At 44.8% G+C, this 27861-nt stretch overlaps 1 long non-coding RNA gene across 1 annotated transcript; it reads right to left on the reverse strand.

The window, feature by feature from the left end:
- Positions 1 to 1639: 1639 nt before the first annotated feature.
- On the reverse strand, positions 1640 to 24543 carry LOC147412467 (uncharacterized). Its single transcript, XR_015184203.1, has 3 exons — positions 24508 to 24543; positions 2003 to 2145; positions 1640 to 1840 (listed from the first exon to the last, which is right to left on the reverse strand). It is a non-coding gene; the product is annotated as an uncharacterized LOC147412467 (long non-coding RNA).
- Between the last annotated feature and the right edge of the window lie 3318 nt (positions 24544 to 27861).

The following is a 27861-nucleotide window of genomic DNA, read 5'->3' on the forward strand; positions in this document are numbered from 1 at the left end:
GAATCTCCAGTACTGAGGTTTGAGGCAGTTCCTATTCCTTCCATTTTTGAGTCTGTAACCACAAAATGCCACACTCATTCCTTTCCTGTGATCTGTCTGTACATCATATCCAGGAAACAGCTTCCAGCGTCCTGGTGTGATAGAGATAAGCAAGGTGTGAGTTTACAGACCGCACCTCCTTAGATTTCCCATGTCTTTCTGGCAAGAAGAAAGCGCTCTGGACTCAAATTTCTATTTTGATTTATTGCCCTTAAGACGAGAAGCAGCAAAAGAGCTATGGCTGAAAATTATTTATGGTGAATTGACCACAGTAGCTTTATTCTTGCAAGTTACCTCAGCCTGTGGATAAAGTTTTTTCACACTGCTGGTGCATTTTTTGAGCTGCTTCAGAAAGAGAGGAATCTGACCTTGCAGCTGAACATGTCATTTCAAACCTGTGGTGGAAGAAGCCGTGGACAGAGTAGGCTGGGAAGAGGAGGTGCAGGAAAGCATAAGTCCAGCAGGAAAAGGCAGACAACAGGCAGCAGAACCTCAGGGACCATGTGAAGAATAATCTCTGCCATCTGGAGAAGAACCACAAAAATAGCCACCCTTGGGGCCATGTCACCATGGTGTAATTTCTTTTTTCCCGCAAGGTAGCACAAGTTACTTCTCTAGCTTTTTATGAAGTTGCCCTTCTCAAGCTTATTATTACATAGAGGGTCCTTCAAATAAATTCTGCCAGATATATTAGGCCCTAGATATAATTTGCAATAAAGAAAAGAATTTGCACATTTCCTTAAACCACTTTGATTGTCAAAGTCAGGGAGTGTGTGGTGTTACCCTACTCAGAAAGAGAGATTTTCACATGCTGGCTTTCTGAAGACACAAAGGGAAAATGGCAAACCAGAAGGCTCAAAAATACCACTCACCCTGATAAGAGCAAGGGATACACATGTTGAATTAAAAGTCAGTGTTATAAATTGTCATTCCTTCATGAATATTAGCAATATTGAGTCCTTGTTAAAAAAAAACAAAGGAGAAAAAAAAATTAGAAAAAAATCTTTTTCTGGAAACAATCAATTAAGAGAGAAATACAAGTAAAGAACCCCCTATATTTTTATTCTCGTAGTCACATAGAAACTCTTGCAAGTATGTACCCTCAGGGCAACGTAATGGTTCAAAACTCGAATTATACACTATAAAAATAATTTCATTATTGTTATCTTTAGTATTAAGATGTTGTGAATTTCAGTCAAAGTCATGATTTTTGGGTGATGCTGCATATTTTTGAATGATTGAGGCTGTCAGAGCTTTATTCTCTGTGGAATATATTGCTTTGAGAGAGAGAAGAAAAACTTACATGTTTATAATCTAGAGTAAACAGCACAATAGCCAGAAAATGAACCTGACTATAAATTAGGAATGAAATGTACCACACAAAGTGTCCTAGTTTAAACCTCTAGAGCAGTTAAGATATACAAGTGAAAATCCATTTTGTGAAAAGCCAATACAAATGCAACGGGTGCTTTAAATTGCTTCTTTATTGCTTTTTCAGAGTTGTTACTAAAACAGGAAAGGGTTTTTCAGTGCAGGATGTTCATCCAGAGTGGCCTTTTAAATCTGATTCACAAAGAAATACTCATAGCTTTCAGCTCCAACCAAGCTCACCCATACGGTTATTTTAATTTTAGCGCTCTTTATGCTCAAAGATCTTTTGGTCCCAGCACCATGGCCTCCAATAAAATAGATAGCAATCCAATTTCACTTTCAGTAACGGCAAAAAAAATCAGTTGGGAATAATTTTGTTTGGTACAAATGCCCTCTAGATTCCACTGCCAGGTCTAAACTCTAGAACCACCTGCAGAAGAATAAAATGAGAGAGAGAAATTAAAATGAGAGATCTTTGTTGCTGTTGACTGGTACCAGTTTCCATGTTCCAGATGTGAGTTGTCCATGAGTACACCAGGAGAAAACAAATGAATGTCACCATGAAGTTGTTAAATGTGCTCGAATGGCTCACCTTTAATTTTCAGGTATGATGCTGTCATTTCATGTCAGTTGTCTTTTGAGAGTAAACTTCTGGAAATGATTTGAGTTCATTTAAGGGAGGTTTAGATCCAAACTCATGGTTCTGGCAGAACCTATTGCACTTCTAAATGTTTTCTGTAAGAACATAAAAGTAGACAAAACTACCATTTAGCACAATGGATCATTTCGGTGCCTAAAAAGCAGAAAACAAGTTTCAGAACAGTGGTTTGCAGTTTCTGCCTTGTCTGTCAGTTCCATACAGCTCTCACATCAATGCATTTGCTTTCTTTCCCTGCGGGTGAAGTGCTGGGCATTTAGTACTGCGATTACTACAACTTCCTAACCACATATTGCATAAAAACACAATTTTGGGAGCTATTGCCCAGAGGCAGTCAGACCATTTTGAAAAGCATAAATTCACAACATCAGACAGAAACCAAATTGAAGGCAGATATTTGCCACCTTTTCCCCCTTCTCCACCCTTTTTGACCAGCTGTGCTACTGATCCAGCCTCCCTGGAGCTGTCCACAGCTGCATTTTCCACATAGCCTTTACCTGAGTGATATTTATGATATGCCTTGGGACCATTGCTTACCAGAGGGAGTGATTTGGCTGACTGTGTATGGTAGGTCTGTAGACCATGACAGGTGCACTAAACACAAGGTGGCTTTCTTACCAGGACTGATTTATTACTAAGTTTTTGTTCATGACTGTTTAATGAATTAATTTGAAAGTCTCTTTTTTTGTTGTTGTTGTAGAAGTGCAGCCTTGTGGGCAGGGAAACTGGTGACTGAAACCTTTCTGAGGGGCAAAGGTGATATCGTGGGCCTTGACCTGTGCTCTCAGGAGAATTGTGGTTTGCATATATTCAATAATATCCTTCTATCTGGGCTGCGTTTCTGGTGTTCCCGACACCCATTCGTAGGTCACAAACCATCAAGTTGTCTTTGGATACTTCCTAGACACCAACCTCACCTTGAAAATAGCAGCCTACAAACAACCTTAGAGATAGAAATAAACAAGGACCAGCACACCTGCCACTAGAAACATAGCAGCCATCCAAAACGCTCCCTGAAATGTGTAATATGCAGCCAAACCTCCAGAGAATATCAGATTGGCGGTGAGGAGAATATTCTTGATAACCCTGGTACCAGCCACAAAACATTCAGCAAACAAGGCTGCTGCTCCTCCAGAGACAGACATCACAGATGTAAATGAGCCTCCTGAAGAACATATGTAAAACGCACTACAATATAAAAAGAAAAAACCTATTAACAGCACACTTAGCTATCACATTTCATGCTAGATTGGAACTTGTCCAGAACATCCTGAAACTACCGCCTTTGCTAGCAGATGATCATTTGAAAGAAATTGTCCTCAAAGTTTCCCTTTGAACTTTCCAAATTGCCCTTGCCCCACCAAATACTTTAGTAGAAGCAAAATTTCTCATGGCAAACATATCCCAAGTGGAGTAGGGCCATGCATGCCAAAGCAATAGATTTAAAACTTGCTGACACATGTACATACCCCATAGAATAAGAGTCCCATTCCCATCCAAAAGAAACCATCAAAGCTTTCCATCCTACATGTACTCATTCCAGAACGTGATCTATTCTATCCAAAGCACAAAATGCCCCCATGGAAAGTATGTGGGTGAAACCCATCAACTACTGTACACCACAACATTTTCATGCAGACACTCTGCAAAAGACAGAAACAGCCGGTGGGAGAACGTTTCTCACAATATAACCACTCTCTGTTTGACTTCTTAGTCTTGATCTTCAAAGGCATTCCACAAAACATCTTCAAAAGATGAGCTTTGGATGTCAAATTCCTAACCCTACTTCATCCTAAAAACCAGAGCACAATAGAGATGCTGGTTTTATATCACAATTTTCCCTACACTATAGCTGAAGCTCTTGCCATCTGTCTCTATGACACAGAAATTATTGAACTTACTACTTTTGATAATGTACTTTTCATTTCCATAGGCACCAAATACCTTTTTCTCAACAAATATCAAGCTGATTAACACAATTCAGTTCAAGCTGCAAAGCAAGTTTCCCCCATCTTTATTATCTGGAATGTTGCTTCTTCAGTTTCAGGCCAAAAAAATGCCTTCTCTTTGCTTCTTATCTTTTGCTTTAACCAGCAATGTCATCTCTCCCCACAAATCTCTCCTTGCTTATTTCGTTAATGATAGTATCATTGTAGCTGTGGGGTTAGTTCCACTACCTACACAAAAAGTAGACAGCTAATAGGCTCAAGTTGGTTTGTTTCTCCACAAAACACATGTATCACAGACAGTTCACATTTTCACAGAGAGGCCGGTTTAATCCTTCATATGCTTCATGGATCTGCTAGCAAAAATGCCACTTTCCCTAGAAATCCTCCACTCCAGTGGGCTAAGTGGTCCCAGGAGAATGGTCAAGGAGGTATCCTTGCTGCAGGACACAAAAGTCCAGATTTGAATAGGAGACAAAGCAAGAACAAGTGCAGTGGCAATCCTAACCATCAGCAATGCTACACTACAAAGTAACACTATTTGCTTAATGCAAGTGTTGGTCAGCGATGAGGTAGCTTTTGTTTTGTTGCTGTTTCCAGTCCCTGTTAGTAGACCCCAGCTCAAATTGACTGTACTTTTAACAGGGCAAAAGAAGGGAACATAGCTAACCACAGTGACACTGATCCATTTATCAACACTAGAAAGAGCAAACAAGGCCGAGAGCATTTCTTTTGAGCTGCAGTTTGGCTGGACTAATGGGTGATTACCCTTCACAGATCGAAAGAAAAAATATGACTAGACATATTAGAAAAAGACAGGTTTAATTTGTGTTATTTAGTCATGTAATCAGAGAGCAGTCTGCATGTGTGTGGCAATGATTATGAGATAATTCTTGGAAGCTTGCTAATCGTGTCATTGCTTTTCAGAATTCAGCTTATGCTCTAAACTCTCCTGCAATTTATTAAGGTAGACACTTTGATGCTTCAGGTTCCTCCACTCCAAGACAGACATAGAAATTGCTACAACAGGGAGTTCTGACAGCCCACCTCTCCTGATAGGTTTGCTTTAAGATGGCTGGATGATTCAAGCAAAGGGATAAACATCCCCGTACAATACTAACTGTAGAAAAGAAATTTTTTTCCAGCCCATCATACATGTTATGTACACTGCAGCATGGGGCTGTGGCTCCTTTATAATTTTTCTAAAGCACATAAAATGTAACTCTGGAGTTTTAGACTGTAAAAACTGCTTGTCTTCTGTATGGGCCAGCTAGGACCCTGGGAGGTTTCTCAAAGTGAAAGACTGGGCAATTTCAACTCCCTGTGAATGTCATCAATGCAATGTCCTCACTGATTCACCTGAATCATTGGCTATTTCAGACACTTCATAAGCCTACAGCATGGGTGACAGCTAACAAGGGTGACCCTTTTCCAAAAACAGAATCTTGACAAGTTTGACTACTCCATGATCTGTCCAGTTGTACATCCTCAAAAAGGTTTCTTAGAGTATCTGTGAATAGTTTTGAATCTACATATTTATTCAGTTAGCAGGCACAAACTCCTCCTCTCTGCTATGGAGTCATACATCTCCATTCTACGTGGATAAGGTGTGTTACTCCCATTTTAAAGCTGGGTGAAATGAGAAAGAAGAGATCATTTGCCCCAGGGAATCCAAAATTTCCAGCTAAACATAATTTGTTCCCTTGAGTTGCAGAACTTAGCTTTTTTTCTCCAGGCTTGGCAAAATGACAGAAAGACTCCTACATTCAGCAGAGCACAGAGGACAACACTTTATTCTTCATCCTTTGCCTGCAATAAAGATAACCGTTCAAGCAGAGCTGTCTGCATATAGAGAGGGATTTTATGCACTCAAGATCTCTGCTTCTAGCAGGTGCAGCCAAGGCTGCTAGGAAGGGTAGGAAGAGTTAAAGCACCATTTGGTTCTGGAAGATGTATAGGAATTGGAGAAGACAGAGGAATTTGCTGGATTCTGGAACGCATGAATTTAATAACTAAAATTATTCTACCTAGAGATGACAGAACTTGAACTATGCACATGAGAGAGCCGAGTTACCCCAGGCTCTAGTGGACAAAGTCGCACTAGAGAATTGCAGCTGATCTGGGGAAGTGAACTAAGCTTTTCCTAAGCTCCAATTCACTCCCGAGAAATAAACATCTGAAAAATCTTCCACGTGGAAACAAAACTTTTTCTCCCTCTGCTGCAAGGAGGAAGAGAAGAGAACAGGGGTGTGTTTTCCATCCTATTCCTTTCTTTCACCCTGCAAGTTCATGTGACTTCAGTTTAACCTAGCCCTAAGGCAAAGACTGCAGAAATAAAGATAGCATTTTTTCTGTTTCCTGTACACTGCAATGAGTGACATAATGTTGTAGAGAGAAGCCCACTGAGGCTATTACAAGAGACCAAGAAGAAACAAGATCTTCTGAGTACTGTTAGTTATTCAGAAATTTTCTCCTGGGAGCAGAAAAAAACCAACAGCAACAGGTCCTCACTTGAAAGAGTCAAGAAAACACAGAGATGGATCGGTTGAATTAGTTTTGGGGTTTGTTAATTACCTCCAAAGCTTTTAGGGTTAAAAGAAGTCTAGAGGCCTTTGCATCCAGCCTCTCTCTAAACTCATGCTCAGCTAATCCGTGTCAGCTGCATCTTCCCTTGCCAATAGAGAGGTGAGTGTGAGGAATTTCTGCATGTTACTTATTTAGCTGTTACCTTTTATGGGTCTCTCTGTCTCCCACTGACTTTCTGGCTACAGACGGGTTGGCAAGAGGAAAACCTCAAGCAATCCTCTTCTGAAAGCTTTAAAACTTGGGCGGGTGAAAGAATAGTCTGACAAAAGCAGTAGACACCTGTGAAGTCTGTGCTTGGACTTGGGCTGCTACTTTCAGGGCCGCAGCTAACACAGGGTATTGTCTCTGTTTAAAACAGCATCTGCTTATCTCATCGGAATTTGGGAATCCACTGATTCATTTTTATTAATGTGATTTTTTTTTAATGTGTTTTTCAGTCCTTACTTACATGTTTATTGAAAGGCCTATCTGCAGACAACGAAAAAAAAAATCTCATTTTTACAGGTAGTGTTCAAAACCAAAGGTGGAAACAGGCCCTACTTCATGGAGACTGTTTAAGCAGATGAAGAATAGCCAGGAACGGGGGAGAAAGAAGTTTCCACTTCACAGTGAGCAGTGATCCTCCACAGAGAGGCAGGGAGTGGGATGGGCAATGATCAACAGACAAAGGAAGGGTTGTGGAGCTAAGGCAGCAGCTGGGAGGACAGTGCTAAAGTGGACATGCTGCGAGGGAACTGGCTGGAGTAGGAGATCCAATTACCCAGCACAGGGCAGGGACAGTCCCAAATCAAATTCTCCAAATGCCAGAAGCACCTAGCTATGGCTGGAGCATGCGTTCACTCAGTGTACATCCTCCTGCACATGCACATGGGATACTCCTCATGCTGGGCTACACTCCTCCAGGAAACCAATCCATGCTCATGGATTCCATTTGTGTTAGTGAAGTTACTACCAAATTGTTACTGCTGTGCTGTGAATGGTTCTTTGTTGGTGTTTATTAACCTTGGCCAAGAAGCATCCATCAGTCTGGGAATAGCAAGGAGGATTTAATGATGACAATGAACATGCTAAGGAGGTGATTACAACCAGAAGAGCCTGATCTTTTACTTACTTGCAGAGGAAGATTTTGTAGCAATGGGAAGAGTGAAAGAGATGTCAGGTTATAGGAAAGGTACACATTGCAGGAAGGGAAGAAGAAACTTCATGGAGAGCCATGCCAGAAGGAAGAAGTAGTAGACAGGGTTATTTTGTCATGGAGAACCTGGATTAGCTGTGAGACAAGCCAAGTCCAGAAAAGAAACCACAGGAGATTAACAACAGATAAATAAGCAGAGGAAGACCTTGAATGGGGTCAGGAACTTCCAGGAAAGACACTGTTCAGGAAATTCATTCTCATAGAAATTGTAAGCATTTGATGGTGCTTGAAAGTAAACAGCAATGCTCAGTTCTGAAACTTTGTGCTTAGCAGATTTCCATGAGTGCATTTCTTTGCAATTATTAACAGAAAGGGAAAAACCAAACTCATAACTTCAGTAGCAAGGCGGGATTCTGCAAAAATGCACACTTCAAGTACAGAGGAAATCTAAAGGTTTCTAATGGGACTGAAAGCCCTGACAAATGGACTTCAAGATAACAAAAAAAAAAGCAAACCAGGATAAGTTTAGATGCAGATCATCAGTACCAGTTAAGGGCCCTAAAACAGGAATTGCTGGAGACTGCTCAGACTCTACAGGCATAAAGATACTTTTGTGCCCTACCTGCAGGACAGCAAGGACCCTGCAGGAAGCTTCCACAAAACTAAGACACCTTGATCCTTCCATTCTCTCCTGCCGGGCTGCAACGGAGACCTCTGAAAAGTCTTCTCACGTGCTTCCTTGGCAATATTGACTCCAGAAGAAACATTCCTCACATCAGAACTGGGGCTTTTCAGAGCCATTTTTACAATTCCAGCTATTTCAGTATTTTAGCACAAGTTGTCTGAGGGGTGAAGATCATATCCAGTACAATGACTCACGTGGGTTACAACCAACACATCCTTCATGTGGGCCAGAAAAAGCCATGTGTTTTCTTCATTGACAACAGCTTGTCAACACAACTGACGCCTTGGTTACCAATCCCAGCACAGATATACAGAGTGAATAGGCCAGAAACTGAAACAGCAGAAGCCCGTCCATATGGATTGGGATCTGATGCGTGTCCCTGGTGAACAAGTCCAGAGCATACTTCTCCAAAGAAGTTACAACACAGTTGTCACTTTTACCTATGAGCACCATCCTGCCCAACACTCACAGACCTCCCAAAAGAAAAGAGTGTCTTATAAAGTCCAGGATGAAGGACAATGAAAGAATAAAGATGACTTTCTGTTTCTGTCCTAAGACGTAAGAGCAAGTGCTCTGTTTAGTACAACATTCATTGATCTGATTCCACGGCTGCATAGAACTAGAAAAGACTGTACCACTCTTGACTTTGTATTTTGATTCTGAATGCTCACAGAAGGACCTGCTGGCTATTTCTGTTTTTGCTGGAGGCTCCAAGCAGTGAGGAAATTCAAATGTGTGGAAGCACACCCAAGAACTGACGATCTCTTGAAGCAGAGATTGGCTACAAAACCGGAGACTCAGTTTCGCCAAACCTCATCAATCAGACTTTGTTTTTGCCAAACCAAACACCACACCAGAAATGGGTTTGGAGTCAGCTTCCATTTTCTTCAAGCCACCAAAGTCCTGAGGTTATTCAAAGGTCTCTCTATCACCCATCTGCAACCTAAACCTTTTTTCTGGAATGGGTTCTCTGCAGATTGCCTTGATATGCCAACAAAGGGTGAGAAGCCAAGGTTCTCTGCAAGTTTTTCAGTGTTCCCCAGCTCTGGACGGGCCCCAGATACTTCAGGAATAGCCTTTCAAGTGGTGGTTTGGCCCTCATAGGCACAGGCGGTTCTGGGAGGAAGAGAGTCTCATGTTCATAGAAAATAAGATTAAGAAACAAAAATATTGAGCAAATGGCTTTGAATCTGGAAAAATATGCTCAAGTTGGGGTGAAAATTCCAGTTGTTTTTAAATGAGCTAATTTGTTCTTTCCTGTACATCAAATGTGGGAAGAAAAGGGGAAAAAAAAAGAGAATAAAACAAACAAAAAAAACCCTTTGCTTTTTAATCTGACAGCTGCTTCTTCTGGAAAAACGATGGTTTTGTGCTTAAAATGTTAGACTGGGACATAAGAGGGCTGGGTTCAGTTTGCTGATGTGCCAAAAAATCCCTGCATGACCTTGGGCAAGTCACTTAGCCTCTCCCAGTTCCCTTTGCAAATCCTGGGGCTAAGACAAGTTCCCTTCTCCTTTGTGTATACTCTTACTGCAAGGACTTTTGAACAGGCCTGATTCTTCTTATACATTTTTGCAACACCTAGCAGAAAATGTGGCTACTCTTTTAGTTGGAGCTCAGGAGCAAGTTTGTGATCCAAGTCATGTTATCATCCATTATAAATTCTGCAAAGTCCAATTCTGGACTAGAGTTTTCAACTCAGGCCAGTCTTAAGGCAGTAGGGGATTATATCATATAAACGAGGCTGTAGATGTCACTCTCTCCTAAGAGGCTTACCCTCTCTCTGCCTTGAGCTCTGTTGTTGGTTTAGGCTATTGTCAGAATGCACTTGCTCACACTTGTGGGATGTTTAGTTTAAGAAAACCCACAGTGGCCTGAGGTCCCTTTGCATTCAGAATATATGAAATCCCAGAGACGCGAAAAGGACTGTCTACCAAGCACCACTGTGATTTCACATGATGTCCAGGTCAAACCTTTACCTGGAATTCAAGATTTAGAAAAAGTTTTTTGTGTTGGTTTGTTGGGGTTTCTTTTGGAAAAACACTTGAGTGTGAATCGGGAAGACCACACACATGCGGCAGTTTCTCACCGCCCATGATCTGATACGCCACTTAACCCCTGTGGTTTACAACCAGCCCTCACCACACTGCTTGTTGAGAGCACTGAGACACTGCTCATGCTGGGGTGGGCGGGCAGGAAATCCCCAGGGAATTCCCCAGCTGATAAGATCTTGCCCATCAAGACTCAAGTGAAGGACTGGAGTATTGGGTTTAGGAATGGACAGACTTCAGGTGGGAAATAGAAGGTCCATTTCCTTCACTGAACCAGAAGCCCTGTGTTTTCTAGGGCTGTCTTCCAAACCAAGCACAGCCTGAAGCAAGAAGCAGAAAGGACTGCAGGAGAAAGCCAGCCAAGCTTCCCAGGCACTGGTGGTTTTGACAATTCAGGAACAAGGAACTAAAGATGAGACAGGGTTGCTTCAGTCATCACAGCCATTCCTTACCAAACACAGACAACTCAGGGAGGAATTTTATTCCAGGAGTACCCTCTGACCGTGCACTGTGGACAGACATTTCACAGTATCCTCTAATAAACTGCGAGACCTCTAATTAAAGGTCAAAAGACACAGAGTGCACCATGCCACCAGCAGAGAGAGGGAGTAATTGTGAGAATCACCAGCCATTCCTGCAACTGCAGAGAACTTTACGTGTAATTGTTGCAAAAAGTAGATGAGTCTGCAACTGATTCTCTGGGTTGTACTGAGATTTGCCCACTGTTGATGATGACATTATCATGATCCTCTTTTTCAAAGTCCATATTGGTGTCTCTTCAGATGGAAGTTGGAAAATCTGGACTCCCCAGAATCTTCTCCATAAAGGGTCTCTTAGGACTGCTGGTCCAGAAGCTGCTGTTGTTTCCTGAGCTGCTACACACTCCAAAGAGAGACACGCAACATTTTGGACCTCATGGCCAGCAGCATTCACAGCTAAGATTTACACAGTCCTTGGAGGAAAGAGCCTTGTGATTCTGAATATAGAGGGCCCTTTCATTGATGCTGTTGGTGACAGACACGCTGGATCTAGCTGTGTGTGTAAGTGAATATTAACACAATTTAACACAATTAAATAGCTGTAGGACTCAGCCTTCCTGTGGAAGAATACTCAAAGTTGTTCTTAACACATGATGAAAAAAGCATAAACTTTAATGAAATCAAGCTGAAATTGATGAACACGGACATCTTTGGCTCCCCTCAAAATACAACCTTTTAATAACACCTTTGGTTTGACGACTTTTCAATGCAATTCTACAGCGCCTGTTTCCAGCCTATTGCCCATCAGTTTAGCTGTACAAATCTGCACACGGCGTTACAGCACAAAGGCACAGATCTGGTGAGGGTTTCTTAGAAGCACTGCTGCACACTGGTATCTTAAATGATGGTCTTGTGATTAAGGCACCTAAAGGCAAGAAAAGGAGGACGAAACCCCCTTCAAATCCCTTGCGACCCTGTACAGGTCATCCAATCCCTCGCTCTATATTCCACATCTAAAATACCAAATTAAGAATTGCTCAAATATTTTAAATTTTTTAAAATCATTTGCTAACTGCATACGTGGCACTCAGACACAAATGCAGTCAGGCAGTCTGTATGGGCGATAAACACTGAAAACAATTTCTTTGCAGGAGTAGAATTAAAAGCAAGAAAAAAATCAAGAGCCTTTGCAAAGGTTCTGCACACAATTCTCAGCTTTCAATCTGAACACAGTCTGGAAAGGCCAACGTGAAGGAATCATCCTCTGGCGAGAGTTTAATCCAATTTCAAATAACTCCAGTAAAAGCACCCAACAACAGAGATATTGCTTAAAAGGGCAGTGGTTTGACACGGCAAGCCTTTTGATTACTCTTGCTATTAGGAGGTTTTCAGGTCTTGAGGTACAAAACTCTGTTCAGGACATGAACTGGGGAGTTGTGGGGGAGACAAAACCCTGAAGTTATGACTGCATGAACAACAGCAATCACTTCAAAGTTACCATCCTGAAGAACTAAAAACTTAAGCCCATACACGACTCACAAATGAGACCGTGGGTTCTGCTGCTTCTCTCCTACAAATAAGTAACTCTCCTTGACAATTATGCATTAGAAAAACTAAAACATTTGTAGCGTATTTCTAGGAAAAAAGGATTAAGGGTGGAACTCCTGGAGGCAGCCAGACACACACTGATTTTATAGGAATTGTGATCATTCTATACTTTCGAAAAACCACGTTCTCGATGTTATGGAGCCAGACCAGGCAGATCATCTCCTGACAAACTTCCTTGCACCCAACGGAAGGATTGCCCCTTGAAATTTTAATCATGTCTCAACTATTAAGAAACTGTCTTAAAACAAAAAGATAGATCTAATACATGATTTCCTACAACAACGGCAAGCTAACAAAAATATTTAAAGGTGACATTTTGGACACATTCATCCTGTTATTGTGGCTGCTACTGGTCAATAGCCAGGGATCAAGGTCTCTGTTAACACAGACAACTCCAGAACATAATCCTCACATGAATACACTACCTCTAGTGCTAGCAGTACCCTGGTTTGAGGAGCTGAAACAGCAGAATTCCTCTGCAGAGCTTCAGTGTGTGCAGCATTTCAGGACACACAACTCGTAGAAAATCCCCTGCCCTTCTTTAGTTACTCATCGCAGCATCCACAGGCAGCTCACAAAATACTCTGAAACAGTAAACTACTTTCAGCTCCAGAACAGCTCAAACCTCCATTAGTGCTAACAAAGAACTCAGTCATTTGAGGACAACACACTGAGTCGACCTCCCGAAGAAAAAACCCGAACCAAAACACCCCCCAGCCCTCCTCAGCTCAGCAAATAAATCGCATCAGGCTTTCCCCTCTGCTTCCCCCTGCCCCACAATTCTAAGTGACTTTCTAGTCTAAAGGCACTCACAAATAGCCACACCGTGCCTTTGTCCAAACAAGCCCAATGAAATCAGACGGCTTCAGAAAGCAACATTTACGCCGTGTGACGGCTGCTGCATCAAACCCTCGCACTAGGAAACTCCTGTTCACTATTGCACACCACGAAACATCTAGGATTATTAACGAAACATAAAAGAAAAATAATGCAAGCTACTGGATTTGAAAACTCAGCCATCCACCTTCGAGGCAGGTGCAGATTCACCTGTATGACCAAGCTTCCAGTTTCAACTGATGGCTGCTGCAAAGCAGCTGTAAAAACGGCCAAAGTTTTGTACTACTCAGTTTTAAGCATTACTTGTGCTTCTCCTGACCCTTCTACACCAAATTATCTATCTTCAGATAAATAAAAGCATTACGCTGCAATCTTAGTCGCCAAGGTTTCTCCTAAACCAACTTCTTACTAAAGGGTCTTTGGCCAACGCCACTCTGATCTACTGTTACTTTTCCATCACCATTTTATCTCCACAATTTATTGTCAAATGTATAAGCTTCGGCCTCTCGCCGTCAATGTTCTGCTATCAAAATACCAAGTCCCTGGTCATGAGGGTACTACAAGTAAAAAAATCGAACCGCTCAACCTTTAGAAACTACAGAATTCAAACATCCAGTGAAATTAAATGGTTTACTACGAGACAGATGACTATTGACAGAAACCAGATTATTAATAAAATTAAAATATCGCATTGCTAGTGGTTTCCACAAGAGAATGACATTCTGAAAAAGCCGAAGACTATCTTGGAAAGAATCAGATGTTGCTAAGGTTGTCTTTCAACAACTCAAGCTCCCACAAAACAAGTAAGGTATTTATGGAAGCAACTGAAGAACATGACAAACAAACAGGCTACAGAAAGCCTCCTGAGCCGAAAGAAGAGATGATCAGTTGAAGAAGTGACCTGTTTCTCACTGTGTTTGTGTTTTGTTCTGTTTTTTAAATCTGCCACATAGGCACCTAGATTAGGCAGCTCCACCAAGCTTTCTCCGCCAGCAAAAGTATTTTCTTGTGCACGCATCACCCTGCAGTCAGGCTTGAAGTCTGGCTGGTTTTAGTTTATTTCTGCTGATACACGGGCAAGATGAACACTAGATATCTGGAATTCATTTTATTTACATTTTCACGTCCCTTAACCTAAAAATAACCGTCCAAATTTTCACGAAAGCAGGCAACACAAAACGTGCTCACAAACTGCACAGTGCTCACGAGAACACTGTAGTTCTCCACTATGTTCAACACCTCTTGGACACTTCTCAGCCAGGGGGACTTTGTTCTCCTTCTCTCCTCTCCCACTGCACAGAGCAATCAACCTCACCTAACACTTCATCTACTTCCACAAGTCTGGAGATAAGAAATTCCAGGGGATGAGTCAGCCCCGTGAACCAAAGCAAGCGAAACCAAAAGGGAGCACCTTGGATCACTGGTCCCTGTTGTTGCAACTCCCACTTAGCATTTTCTGCAGCCCTGGCTCTCAGCACTCTCTTCCTCCAGCCACCCCCACCCTCCCCCCCAGCTCACCTCACATGCTCTGCATCTCCCTTTCCACTCCCAGCCTTCCTTTCAACACATCCTCCCCTCCTCCTGTTTGTCCACTCGGGCAATCCCTCCTACAAAATCCCACTTCAAAACGACGACTAACAATATTGCCATGCCATCTGTTTTCGTAACATATCACTCTTCCTACACCTTTTAATTCCTCCTTTTATAGAGAACAGAATTCTTTTGGAGTGAGGACTATCCACCATTACACTGTCTAAAACAACTCGTTTCTGTTCTTAAGTCTTTCATCTTTAATATAGCCGTGGTTAAAAACGACTATGTATTTCCTTGATTAGGTTTCCAACTGCTGGCATAAGAACACAAGCTCACCAAAACCTGACATGCTGGCACAACCTCTAAATGCTTAGCAGAGCTTTAGTCTGTTCTTCCCATCTATCCTATGGTGGGCGGTTTTGTTGGTGGGTTTTGGGGGTGTTTCAGGCATCAGACTCAAAACAGAAATCTAGACTGTAAAGGTACTAAATCCATCTCTGCATGGGCATTGCAGGTTCACAAACATACATGTGAATGCACAAATTCCTTAAGAACCATCCATTAAAAAAGAACATAATAAAGAATGACCTGAATTACCATGGCAAGTTAAATTACTTTATGCACAACATATGCCACTCTTCTGAAGTAAAGAAAACATGGGACAATTTAAAACTGTATTTCTGGTACAGAACACCTTCTTAGTCAAATGACGACTTATATTCAGTTATTTTAGATCATTCCTGTGTTTTCTGTTCAGGTAATACATACCATCAAAAATCAGAAAATACAGACTCAGGATTTGTCACTATTACTTTAGTCATACCATACCCAAGATATCTACATAAAAGTTTTCTAAAAGCTACAAAACAAGCCTTGCTGTAATCAGAAATGAAATGCAGCGCGTACACGTTCACCCCAGAGGACGGCATGTTAAAAAAAGGAAGAGGTAACAACAAAACACACCCTGGAGAGCTCTAAACCAGATTTGGCTGTTATGCAGCAGAGAGAGAAATGAAACTGAAGTGAGGAGAAGCAGCCTTGTGGTAATGCAACACAGAGGCCAGTCACTAGTGGTGCTCCAGAGGTCAATACTGAGGGCAATATTGCTGAACACCTTCATTAACGGCCTGGACAGCGAACAGGTGTACCCTCAGCAGGTCTGCAGATGATAACATTTGGAGGAGTGCCTTACACACCAGAGGGTTGCGCTGACATTCAGCAGGACCTCGGCAGGCCGGAGAAACGGGCAGAGAGGAATCTCCTGAAGCCCTACAAGGGGAAATGCAAAGTCCTCACGCGGGGAGGAATAACCCCGTCCCTCACTGCGGGCTGGAGGCAGACTGTCTGGAAAGCAGCTCTGCAGAACAGGACCCGGGGTCCTGGGTGAAGCAGCCAGCAACGCGCCTCGGCCACAAAGGCGGCCAACAGTGTCCCGGGCTGCATTAGGAAGAGCACCAGCAGGTCGAGGGACGTGACCCTTTCCCTCTGCTCAGCACTGGTGAGACACATCTGGAGTGCTGGGCCCAGGTCTAGGCTCCCCAGTACAAGGCAAACACGGACATACTGGAGCCCTTAATTAAGGGCTTGGAGCATCAGGCATACAAGGGAAGGCTGTGTGAGCCAGGATTTTGTAGCCTCAAGAAGGACTGGGGGCGGCGGGAAAGAATCTTATTGATGCGTATAAAAACCTGATGGGAAGCAGTAAAAAAGAGTGGGTCTGACTCACCCAAGTGGTGCCCAGTGAACGGACAAGAGGCAACAGGCACAACTGGAAACACAAGAAACTTAAAAAGGAAGTTTGGGGTGGGTTTGGTTTCTTTCTTCCCCCCCGCTCCTTGCTGTTTGTTTTGTTTTTCTGTGAGGGTGGTCAAACACTGGAACTTACCCAGACAGGTTGTGGCGTTTCCATCCCTGGAGCTGGTCTAGGTGACCCTGATGGGAGCAGGGCGCCTGGACCAACTAAATGATCTCTAGAGGTCCCTTCCAACCTGAACATTAATCTGAGGGTAAAAAACCCACTTCTGTGGTAGGAAACAGAGGAGGAGATAATACTCGCAGCAGAACTGGGTTGGTTTTCCTGCTGCTATTTACACCTAACAGTAAAGATGATTAAGCCTCAGTATTACAAAGCTAATTCAAACAGCTCAAAAATCCAAATATTTGATACCAAGTATTTATAAAACCAGCTTCATTTTACCTCAATGTAAGAAACTGCCTGTAATCTCTCTCAGTTTCCCACAGACAGCACACCAGGTTTCACTGCTTACAAATGTGAATGCCACAAAGCCGTTTGCTTAACGGTCGATGGATAAAACCACACAAGAACATGAAGGAAGATTCACCTGTGATGAAAGTCTTTTGTAACATTTTAGCTAGGTTAAACATACAGCTTTTTAAAAGGAAATACAAAAGCTGCTGTATCGAGAACTCCAGAAAACAACCTCCTCCACTGGATGACAAATATAATAGGGGTGGCAGCAATAAAAACGTGTTCATTACTGATCTGAAGGCAGGACCCGCAGAAGTGAGGCCCGAATCAGTTTCCAGTTCCCACTGCTTAACCAGAACTGTGCTACACAGAAACCCACCTCGGCAGTTTCAAACACAAAAGGAAAGACTCATTGTACATCTCATCATACACAACTCAGAAAACTTGTATTGCAAACCTCCCCTGAGGAGCCATGCCAAGCATTATGGATTAGCTGCAACATCCCACAGCCCTTTCAACATTCCCACTGGGTACCGCGTACTGATATTGCACCTGAAACAGGACATACAGCCTTGCTGTAGCACACACTGGTTTAGGCAGCAAACAGCACAGAGGCACAACTGGGATGGAAATAAGCAGGGTCTGCTCCTACTTTCTCTGCAAGTTTCAGGAAAAGAACCTGTCACTGAGGAACAAACCCAAGCTGACATGGGCTCTGGAGTTAATCTCTTTCTTTTCTTCTGCTTTTCAAATCTAAATCAGTTTTCACTAACAGCGCCAAAACCTGCCAGTAACTTTTACAGCTGCAGGGTCATCAACTTCAAGACAGCTACTTGGCAACCTTTCCACACCATTTGGATGCGACTGTGTTCACCCGGACACACAAACAGGCTGTACAGAGAGAGACAACATAAGACAGACAACTGTTTTCAGGCCAGCATGTTATTTTGAGGAGGTTCACTTTACACCCTGAAAAAGAAGATGTTTCAACAAGCAGCCAAAGAGCACCCTTAAGAAGTATGTGACAGAACTGGAAGTTGTAGCTGAGAGACATAAGCTGTTAGCCTGCTTCCAGGGGCACTGATCATAAACATCAGTCCCAAGTTATATGTTAGACCCAGTATAGATGCAGCTACTTTGTGAAACGCTTTGAAGTCTGCAGCTGATGGAGTTCTAAGCATGCAGTGTCAGTTATACATGTGTTTTTTTGGTTGAATTACAAAAGCACAACTATATTCAGTGACTTGATCAAGAGGTGACCCACAGTGGCAAACCGAAGAACGGTTATGAAAGCAATATCTGCATTCTAGAACATCGATTTTCTCACAGTATTTTAAGGTTTATTCAAGAAACAGAACTAAAGCAAGCTGTATATACGGTACCATAGATGGGTACTAAATTTGCTACTGAACGAGTTTCATGCCAGCAGAGCTGAATCTCGCAGTCTATTCAGGCAGCCTCTCATTGCTCAAACAACTCAGCAGGCAATCTATACAAAGTATGGAACAAACGCCTCAAAAAAGGAGAAGGTTCTCCAAAAAACACCCCCACGACACACCAGACAACACATCCTTTTAAGAACCAGGGAAGGTAGAGGCTAATGACCTCCCATCTCATCACTGACAAAATTCCAACACTGAAAACAATCTCAGAATAACTACACGGTCTCCAATTCCTCAGTCCTACTCCAGCCCTATTCACAGCTCACAGAAGCTATAAACCTCTGGAGGAAAAAAAAGAAACAAAAGGACAGGAGGCTATTTTCCAAAGAGCTCTTCAGAAGCACGAGAAGCCTGCCCGTGCGAGGCGCAGAAATGGTGTGCTGGAAGCGGAGCTACACTGTACGATGCCGACAATCTGCGAGGCCACGCTGCAGCCCGCAGAATAACCCCCTGTCCGGAGCTGGATGCTGGGGTAGTTTGGGAGAGGGTGTGAGAAAGGAAGGCAGAGGCATAAGCCGCACCACAATGCCTGTATCCGCTTTGCAGCCTCAGCCCCTCCCTATGAAACCGCAGAAGGGACTGGAAGGCTGGTGACAAGAAGTGCCCACTTCTGAAAAACGGAACACGGGAAGTGACGGCAACTGGAACGATGCCGGGCCGTGAGCACTGGGACAGTGAACCAAGGAGGCTACGGGGCAGGAGCACTGCGGGAAATGAAAAGTTACTCCCGCGCTGAGTGTAGAAAGCAGCGAGTTCCTGCCATGAGCTCATTCCTTCTCAAGTGAGCAGCAGTGGAGGAGAGACAGACACTTGGATGGCATCAGATACACAGCCCAGCCAGGGGAGGGAAGGGAAGAACAGAGGAAAGAAGAGAAGCAGGCCCCCTCACTGAGCCAGACCAGAGCTACTGCTGCTAGAAGGGAGCCAGACTAGAGCTGGAGCACTTGCCTCTGCTTTTTTCCCCTCTCAGAAAACCAAGGAGAAGCCACCAAACTTAGACACCTACCTGAAATGCATTCAGATTTTGCTGACTGCAAACCCCTACTCTGAATCACACCTAGCCTCAGAAAAACTCGCCATCAAAAGCACGCAAGAGTGACTTCAGAACATCCTCCTCTTTGGCTGAGTGTTTGTGCTGCCCTGAAGTAAGATTCATTCTTGGATCAGTGATTTCATAATGTAAAATACAAAACCCTTCAAAAAGAGACAAATATATAAGGTGGCAGTTAAGGACAGCAGTTATAATATTCCTCAAATTATACGTTGCTTTGTTTTAGGTAAATTCCTAATCTGCCTTCTCCAAAGGCCCTCCTGTCAACTGAACACACATTTCTCAGACTAACACCCTTCAAATGCAATTTTAAAATGTGTACCTATTTCTGTAAAATTTGTCACGTAGCAGCCTCAAATCACACCCAAATCAGAATTCTGATTTTTAAAAACACTTCACCTATCTGTTTTACAACACTCATCACACCCCAACAGGTATCTTGTATGCTGTTTACTCTCAGTGTCCTCAGATGCTTTGCACTCAGGCTTGTTAAGCAAAGCAATAATTTAGCAACGTCGGCTCGTTTGTTAATGTCTCCCCTAACATGACATCTAGTCTCCCCCTGATTTCTTTACGGCTGGATTTACAACTTGGTTCTGTCTTCCTGCAGTTGAATAAGCACCTGACAGAAACGCCCAACTGAACAGTCACATACTCATTTTGAAGCAGTCACGGAAATCTTGAGGAAAGACTCAAGAGCTTGAAATGGCCAAGAGCTGGTAGGAAATAAATCAAAACTTTGATACCTCCATACACCCCAAGTTAGCAACAAGAACAATTCAAGAATCACCAACTAAACAAAAGGCCGTATGTAAACAGAAAACCCCATTTTCATTATGATTTTTCTCTAATAAACAGGCCTTGCAATTTCTCAAAGGGTTTTTTTGGTGTGTTGAAAGGAAATACTGCCTTAGAAGGTAACGAAATTTTGTTTCATACTTCAGCATTGTCTAGTGAATTACAAGCTATTGTTTCTATATATAAGCAGCAACATTGTGAGACTCCTTTAGAGATACAAAGACTACCGCATCGAATAATACCGACAACCTTACACCTCAAAGCATGAATTTAACCCTGCTTTCATTGTATTACCACCATGGCAGCGTTACAGCATTTCTGAAATTACACTTTTGTCCAAGTCACTGTGTCAACAGACAAGCCAGTCTGCTCCAAGCACCGAAGGGCTAAAATGGAATAAAACGGCTCAACCAGCTAAGATGCATTCAAACATGAATTCTAGTGGTGCTTCACTTCACTTTGCTACTGTAGTCAAAATTTTACTCTCTGTATTTTACAGAACAACAGAAAATCGTAGGCGGATTTTTGGGTTCAAACAAAAGTTTGATGCCTTGCCTTTCAAGCTCTTACTACGTAAAGATGCAGGACATCAAGAGATGACGCCCATAGTCTTGCCAAATGCAACGAGATTTCTCCTTCAGAAGACCTACAGAAGTTGTCAAACCTTAGTGCCAGCACAGTCCATTCGAGGAGCTGATCCTTCCACCATTTTCAATTAAAAGTCAGGGTTTCACTTCCCCCAACCACCACAGCACAAACCACTTTAACTTCCTAGATTGTACCAGCAAACCTTTACAAACCGATGGCTGAGCACAGGAGCACACAAAAGCCCTCAGAGAGAAGAACACTGGCAGGCCTTGTTCATACACCTCGCTGAGCACAACCCCTCCAGAAGAAGAGGCAGAAAGACTAGGTAGGCAGCTTCAGAGCCAGCGCCCACAGCTGGCACTAGCCACGAGCTGCAGCGCTGCTGGACGTTCGGCTTCTGAACATCCGCATCAGCCGCTTCCACGTGCCCATCCGCCCCTTCACTGCGCAGGCGGAACGAGGAGCCTGCGCTGACCCTGACTCCCCAGCAGCTGCCCAGCCTGGACACCCAGCCTGACGCAGACGGAGGCTGGTGCAGAGCTCCCCACGCCACAGGAGCAGCAGCCTGTACAGGCAGGGTGGGTGGCTGGCAGGCAGGCAGCCCGGCAGCTGAGCGCCTTCCTGCAGGCAAGACACGCACGTCAGACCCCGTGAGAAAGGGTCGTTCTGATCCCTACCAACTCCAGGGAAGACAAGCATCGCGCTGCCTGCGAGCCAAACAGGAAGGACACTCTGCTCTCTTGTACAGCAGGTTAGAAGTTGTTTCTGCTATTTCTTTCTCCTCAAAGAAAATGTCAGCGTAGACACAGGCGATTACACTTGATTTCGTTCTGTATTTCAACCCTCAAGCAAATAATTGGATAGGTGCCTCTCTGAAGTCACCTACAGGACTTCTGACAATGACTGCGTGGGTCCAACACCTCTGAAAAGAGACAGAATTACATTTATCTCCTTTTTTTTTTAAAAAAAAAAAAAAAACACAGATGTAATAAGAAGTTCTTGAAGCTTATTAGCAATCATCACTAAAGGTATAGAAAGCAAAAAAAGCCATTAAAAAGTTTCACATGGAAACAGATAGAAAATGGCCAAATCACACTTCCTTTGCAGACTATAGCGAAATGTCTTCTCTAACCAAGACAAATTAGAAACGCCTGTATTATGCAAACTCATATCACAGTTTACGGCTTGAGAAGCCAGGGATTTCCTACTGTGTTTCTAACAGCTGGACAACTAAACTACTTCACTGTTTACTTTGTGATGCCGCATTCGTGATATGGCAGAGCCTAAACATTTTCTTAAAAGAAAATGAGCCTGAAGGAGTTAACCTCACACACAGAAAGCCTGATACCTGCCAGACAACCTCAGGCTCTACAGTTTTTAATAATGAATAGTTACTCATGCATTGCATAAATATTATTACATCATATCTCGTATGTATGCAAAATCAGAACTACAATAAAATAGGCTCCTCTGTTTCAATATTGTATCAATTAACCCACTCATCCACTTAATTTGGAGCTGTAGATGCATCAGGTCACAACAGCTTTAACATCTCACATGCCTCTGTGTCTAAACAGGAACAGACAGACCATTCTAAATACAAAAAAACCCAACCCACCACCACCAACAACAAAAGCCCCAACAAAAAAAACTTGCTCTACCATAATAACTGGGTGAGAGGAAAGATACCATTACTGTGCTTTTTTATTATGTTTTTGTCCTGCCTAACATCTAACGTACATATCAACACCTCACTTTCAAGATGTAAGTCAATAAAACACGCAGAAATACCTTCATCCCCAAGGTCAGCATTACACAACGTGAGTATAAAATGGATCACAACAAGGACGCTGAACACGGCTCACATCTCAAAGAACACGGGTTTTTTTCCAACTCGGTAATTAATGCATGAGTAAACTACAATAAGTATTACATTCATTTTCCTAAATATTAAACTCGTTAGAAATTTGTTCTGACGGTCAGAAACACACTTGAGACACAGGAAGACTGTAACCCTGAGCCCATGGAGAAGGGGCAACGAAGAAGCGGGATGTGACATGAGGAAGTCTCGGGGGCAACACGGGCCAGGGGTTAGGACGTTCCCTTCTGCAGCGCAGCACCAGTGCCCGCCGTTGTAGGCAGTTTGTACCACGCTAGCGTAGGACCACCATAAAACCCCCACTTTGCAAGTCCTGCACAAGTCTCCCTTGTGACTACGCCCAGAGGTCTCCCCTCGCACGCTCACCCCTTCGCCACCCGCCCCGCAGGAACACACCTCCTGCTGTGCCGCCTCCACCCCCGCGCCCACAGACTGACCCCCCAGGTGACAACCCAGGAATCATTTACAGCCACATGAAACATCTGAATTTGAATTACTTCACATCTCCAGCTTCTGACTAGCAGCACGAAATTCAGTGGCTTTAATTGTGAAACAACCTTTCCTAATTCTAAGCTGCTGAAATAGGCTGCTGAGTCAGCACCGTATAAAAACTTAAGTCTTACGCTAAAGGGGGAGATGAAAACACAGGAATTTGTGCCCCCCTGTGCTGCACAGTAATCCCACCCCGAAATTCCACTCCCCGTGGCTGAGCGTAGGCTGTATCTAACAGACCCCAGCCTGGCACGAGCAAACCTGTCCCCACGGCATTCCAGAAGTCTGGGCAGAGACCGACTGCTGCTCCTGGCCCCGGCAACTCGGACCCGGGGGTCTCCCTCTTCACCACCTGACGCTGCCCTTGGCAAGCGAGCCCTGGTTTGAACACCTCCCCAGCAACCCACCAGCACAACTGGTCTTGTACCAGAGAGCTGCCCTTTTTCCTGACAGAAGCAAGGGGCTCGAGGAACTGGAAGACCAGCAGCCAATTATCTTTCCTAATCACAAAACAACCCCGCAGACCTTTACTTCAGCTGATGGCAAACTCCTTCCGTTCACAGCTCAGTCCTTGCACAGTCCTCACCATCCTCCAGGAAACTGGGTGGGCCTGGAAATAACTGGGTTCTCTGGACATACACACACTTTTCACCTTGAAGGTGTACTGATAGCTACACCCACAAGGTACCGCAGGGGTCACAGCATACAGGCCTGTTCTTCTGCCAGAATAAAACACACAGCGCACACCTAGAAACCTGTACCGTGAACTCTGATCTGAGAATCAGAGCTTTTAAAATCCCCAGTTGCTGACACTGCTGAACTGGTAAAGCACGGTAGAGGTGTAAAGCTTTTCCAAGAAACTTCTCTGCCTACGTTGTATTTACGTGCACAGGCTATAGGTATTTAGAGGTTCTTATTCGTGAGTGCCTAAATTTTAACCAAACCTTCTGAAGCACAGAAAGTTCTCCACTACTTCAGGGTTCTTTGTTTTTGAGGAGACTCTTTCACACTTTGAATCAGCCTGTCTCTAGTTAGATGAAGCTAGCCATTTCTATACCCCTTCATTGCCAAAAAAAGCTTGTTTCATGTCCCCCCGAGATGGAGGTGTTTGCTAACTGACCTGCTCCCGTCTCTCCAATCCCACACGTGGGACCAGTCCGTAAGTATCGTCTCGGGGTTGCTCAGCCACAGCTTTCCAGGCTCAGATTCTCCTCGTCCACCAAGCACCTCGTAAAAAAAGACGTAATTACAAAAGTTACTGCCTTTGCAAAGTTGTGGGATTCCAACTGGGCAGAAAAGTTCCCCAAGTCATCATACTACCCACTGTTACAGCACCCTCAAACACAGGGCTCAACTGGCGGTTCACAGGAAGGCCGAACACTCCTGCCTCGAGCACAGCCACACTCAGAAGCACCAGGAACACCTTTGGGGGCTGTAGCAGTTTGGGCTGTCTAATTGCAGTCGACGGGCCTCAGTCCGTTAGAGTTTGCATCCAGCAGCGTGCCTGGCTACGTCACCCCTGAGCCATGACTCTTCCCAGTCCTTCTCCCTCCACCTCTACCAGGAGAGTTGTTTCAAGGGACACAGGAAAAGTTGTGTTTAAAAAAATCCAAACAAAACCACAAAACAAAATAAAACAAGAGATAATTCTAAAGCCTCACTGATTTATGTGAGCGAGCTTAAAGCTTTGCAGAAACTTCAGGCAAAGCACCTAGAAATTGAAATGGCTATTTTTATCTTCTTTGCTGGAGGCACCTACACAAAACTGTTTAGAAACTCCACCCAAAAGGGAGCGATTCCTAGGTACTGCCTTTTGATTTGGGTTGAGGTTTGGGAAACTGTAGAACAGTAGGTACACCAGAGACATCAGAGACGACTTCTCTGAAGGAAGGTGAGGCTAAGAACGCTTCTGAACACACTGCGAATGGTCAACAGAGCATCAAATTGGGACTGCAGACAGTAAAACAGTGTTGAGTCCTTCATACCAAGTAAAATACCATCTCCCCTCAAAACCCACGCCGACAAGCAGCAAGGGTTACTGACACTGGCATTACTGAAGCTACAGAGAACTGTGCCTGCTGCAGCTCAACAGATGAAATTTTTACCTCACCTACAAAGCCAAAAGGTAGAACATTATCTTCCCATGGAACATATTTATTTGCCACTTAAGAGGCCACCTGAATGCAAAACTATCGGCTCCGTTCCCACAGCTTTCAACAGCGAGGGTTCTCCTAACGAAAACCCACTGTGTGCTGTAAGAAAGCACAACCAGGGGCATTGATTGTCATTTTGCTCCAGTTAAACACAACCGCATCTCCGAGTCCAACGATTCAGCTCTGCCCTCCCTCGCTTCCCGGCGAGGTGACCTCGAGTACGGCGTCACGGCCAAGGTGACAAGTCCCGAAAGCTGCGGCTTCCCAGTTCAGCTCCCAGCCCCCACGGTCTGCAGTTACGGCAAGGGCCGCCAAGGACTTCCCTCCCTCCCTCCCTCCCCCCCTCCCTCCCTCCCCCCCCGGCAGCGCCGAGATGAAACCCCCTCACCTCCACCCCGCCGCGGCCGTCCCCGGCAGGCGGCTCTCCGAAGGCACGGGGCGGCCAGGGAAGGGGAGCGGTCCCGGCGGCAGGGACGCAGAGAGCGGGACCGGAGGCCCCGCGGGCGGACGCCGCGTTACCTCGCTCCCCTCCGGGGCCCCGCAGCGGCGCTCCCGCCGGGAGAGGCCTCCCGGCCGCGGGGCTGCAGCTCCCTCGGCCCGGGCCGGGGCTGGTGTCGCGGCAGCCGCAGCGCCGGCCCCGCCGCCGGACGGTGAGGCGGCCCCGGCAGCGCCTCTTCCCCCGGGCTCTCACCGCAAGTGCGAGCGGCGCAAGAGCGCAGGCGCCGGCGCGGCGCGGCGAGGGCGGCCCGGGGCGGGGGGGGGTCGGGGGCGGGGCCGGGGCGGCCCCTCCGCTGCCCGGGGGAGGGCGGGCGCGTCCGGGCCGCGTCTCCCGCCGTGCCGGCGCCTGCGGGACAACGGTCCCGGGGCTGCGAGCGTCCCGCCGGTTGCTTCCGCCTTCGGTCCCCGCTGCGGCGATGAACGCGCTCGCGGGGCGGCGGGCGGGAGGCACGCGCGGCTCCGAGACAAAGCCGCGATCGGGCACAGGGTCATCGGCCACCGCCGGGGCTTGGGGCCTGACCCCCCCCTCTGACGAGGCTGCAGAGCTGGCAGGTAGGAGGTGCCCTTGGGCCAGCGCCTTGTAGCTCCTTTTTAGCTGTTTTTCATCTCAAAACGGAGCGCGCGAGCTGGGGAGGCTCGTGTGGCGCCGTGGGGGATGTGGCTGGGGAGCTGACGTAGGCAGGATCTCCCTGCGGTTCCTTCCCTCGGGCAGAAATCAATCTGAAACTCGGCTTTCCCGGGTGAGTTCGCCTTCCCGGTGGCAGCGTGGGATCCAGGAGCAGCGTCGTGAGTGATAAACCTCCTGTTCGCCTCCGTGGTCAGAGCTGAGGCTTCTGCTTACCCGCTTCAAACACCCCCCCCCGCCCCCCCGTTCTTTTTTACCTTCCAATCTAGAATTTATTTTCCTCTGTGAGAGAAGGGGAAAGTACTGTTTCTGTGAGGTACATAGTGGTAAGGGGATGGCACGACTTGCGACTGAGGAAACGGTTTCAACCATTGAGTCTTGACGGTGCTGTAAGCCTTTGTGTTCTGTCTTGATGGTCACTGCTTTTTAAACAAGATCGAGCTCGTTTTATACTTTAGATATAGGGAGGAAAGGATTGCAGAAGAGTTGGATTTGTGGGACAACAAGGGGAGGCAACTCATCCTACTTCTACTTACGGGAGAGGGAGTGGGGAGAGGGAGTGGTTTGCGGGGGTTTTTTTGTACTTGGTATTGATGTCCTCAACTTGATTGTCATTTAAAAATGCAGCCAACAAATGAACCAAACCCAAAATCCACAACCAAAACCAACCAACCAACCAAAAGAACCCCGTAAAAAAAACCAAACTGGTTTGGATTTTGAGTTTCAGTGGGGTTTTTTCTCACTATGGTGAAAATTCTTGTTTTAAGGCAGCTTATAGTAGCTTCTCAGTACCTCCCTACTTCTGGCAAATTTGGAAAATTCAAGCCTTGTTCTACACCTATTATGTTCTTAAGTTTAGGCTGTAGAAGTTGTAGGCATTTGAGCATCTGAAACTTGGGCCATTTTTTGGTTTAAGTATATGTTTTAAGAAAGTTTTAGTCATGTGTTTAGTGCCATTTGTGTTCAGAAAAATCACAGAATCACACGCTCTGCTGACTTGTGCGTCCGTATATCTCTTTAAATGTGTGTTTTGAGGCTTAATTGGCCTCTGCATAGTTAAAATCTTGATGTTTACCCAAACTGAGTTTTTCATGAGGCCACTTCACCTCCAGAGCCTGGGAAGCATTTGCTGAAGCAGTGCTGTAACTGACTCAAAGAAAACTCACTGACAACTCAGTGTTATTAAGCAGGGATTCTG

Source organism: Leptosomus discolor, unplaced genomic scaffold, assembly GCF_034619465.1.
Source record: "Leptosomus discolor isolate bLepDis1 unplaced genomic scaffold, bLepDis1.hap2 HAP2_SCAFFOLD_104, whole genome shotgun sequence".
NCBI lineage: Eukaryota > Metazoa > Chordata > Aves > Leptosomiformes > Leptosomidae > Leptosomus > Leptosomus discolor.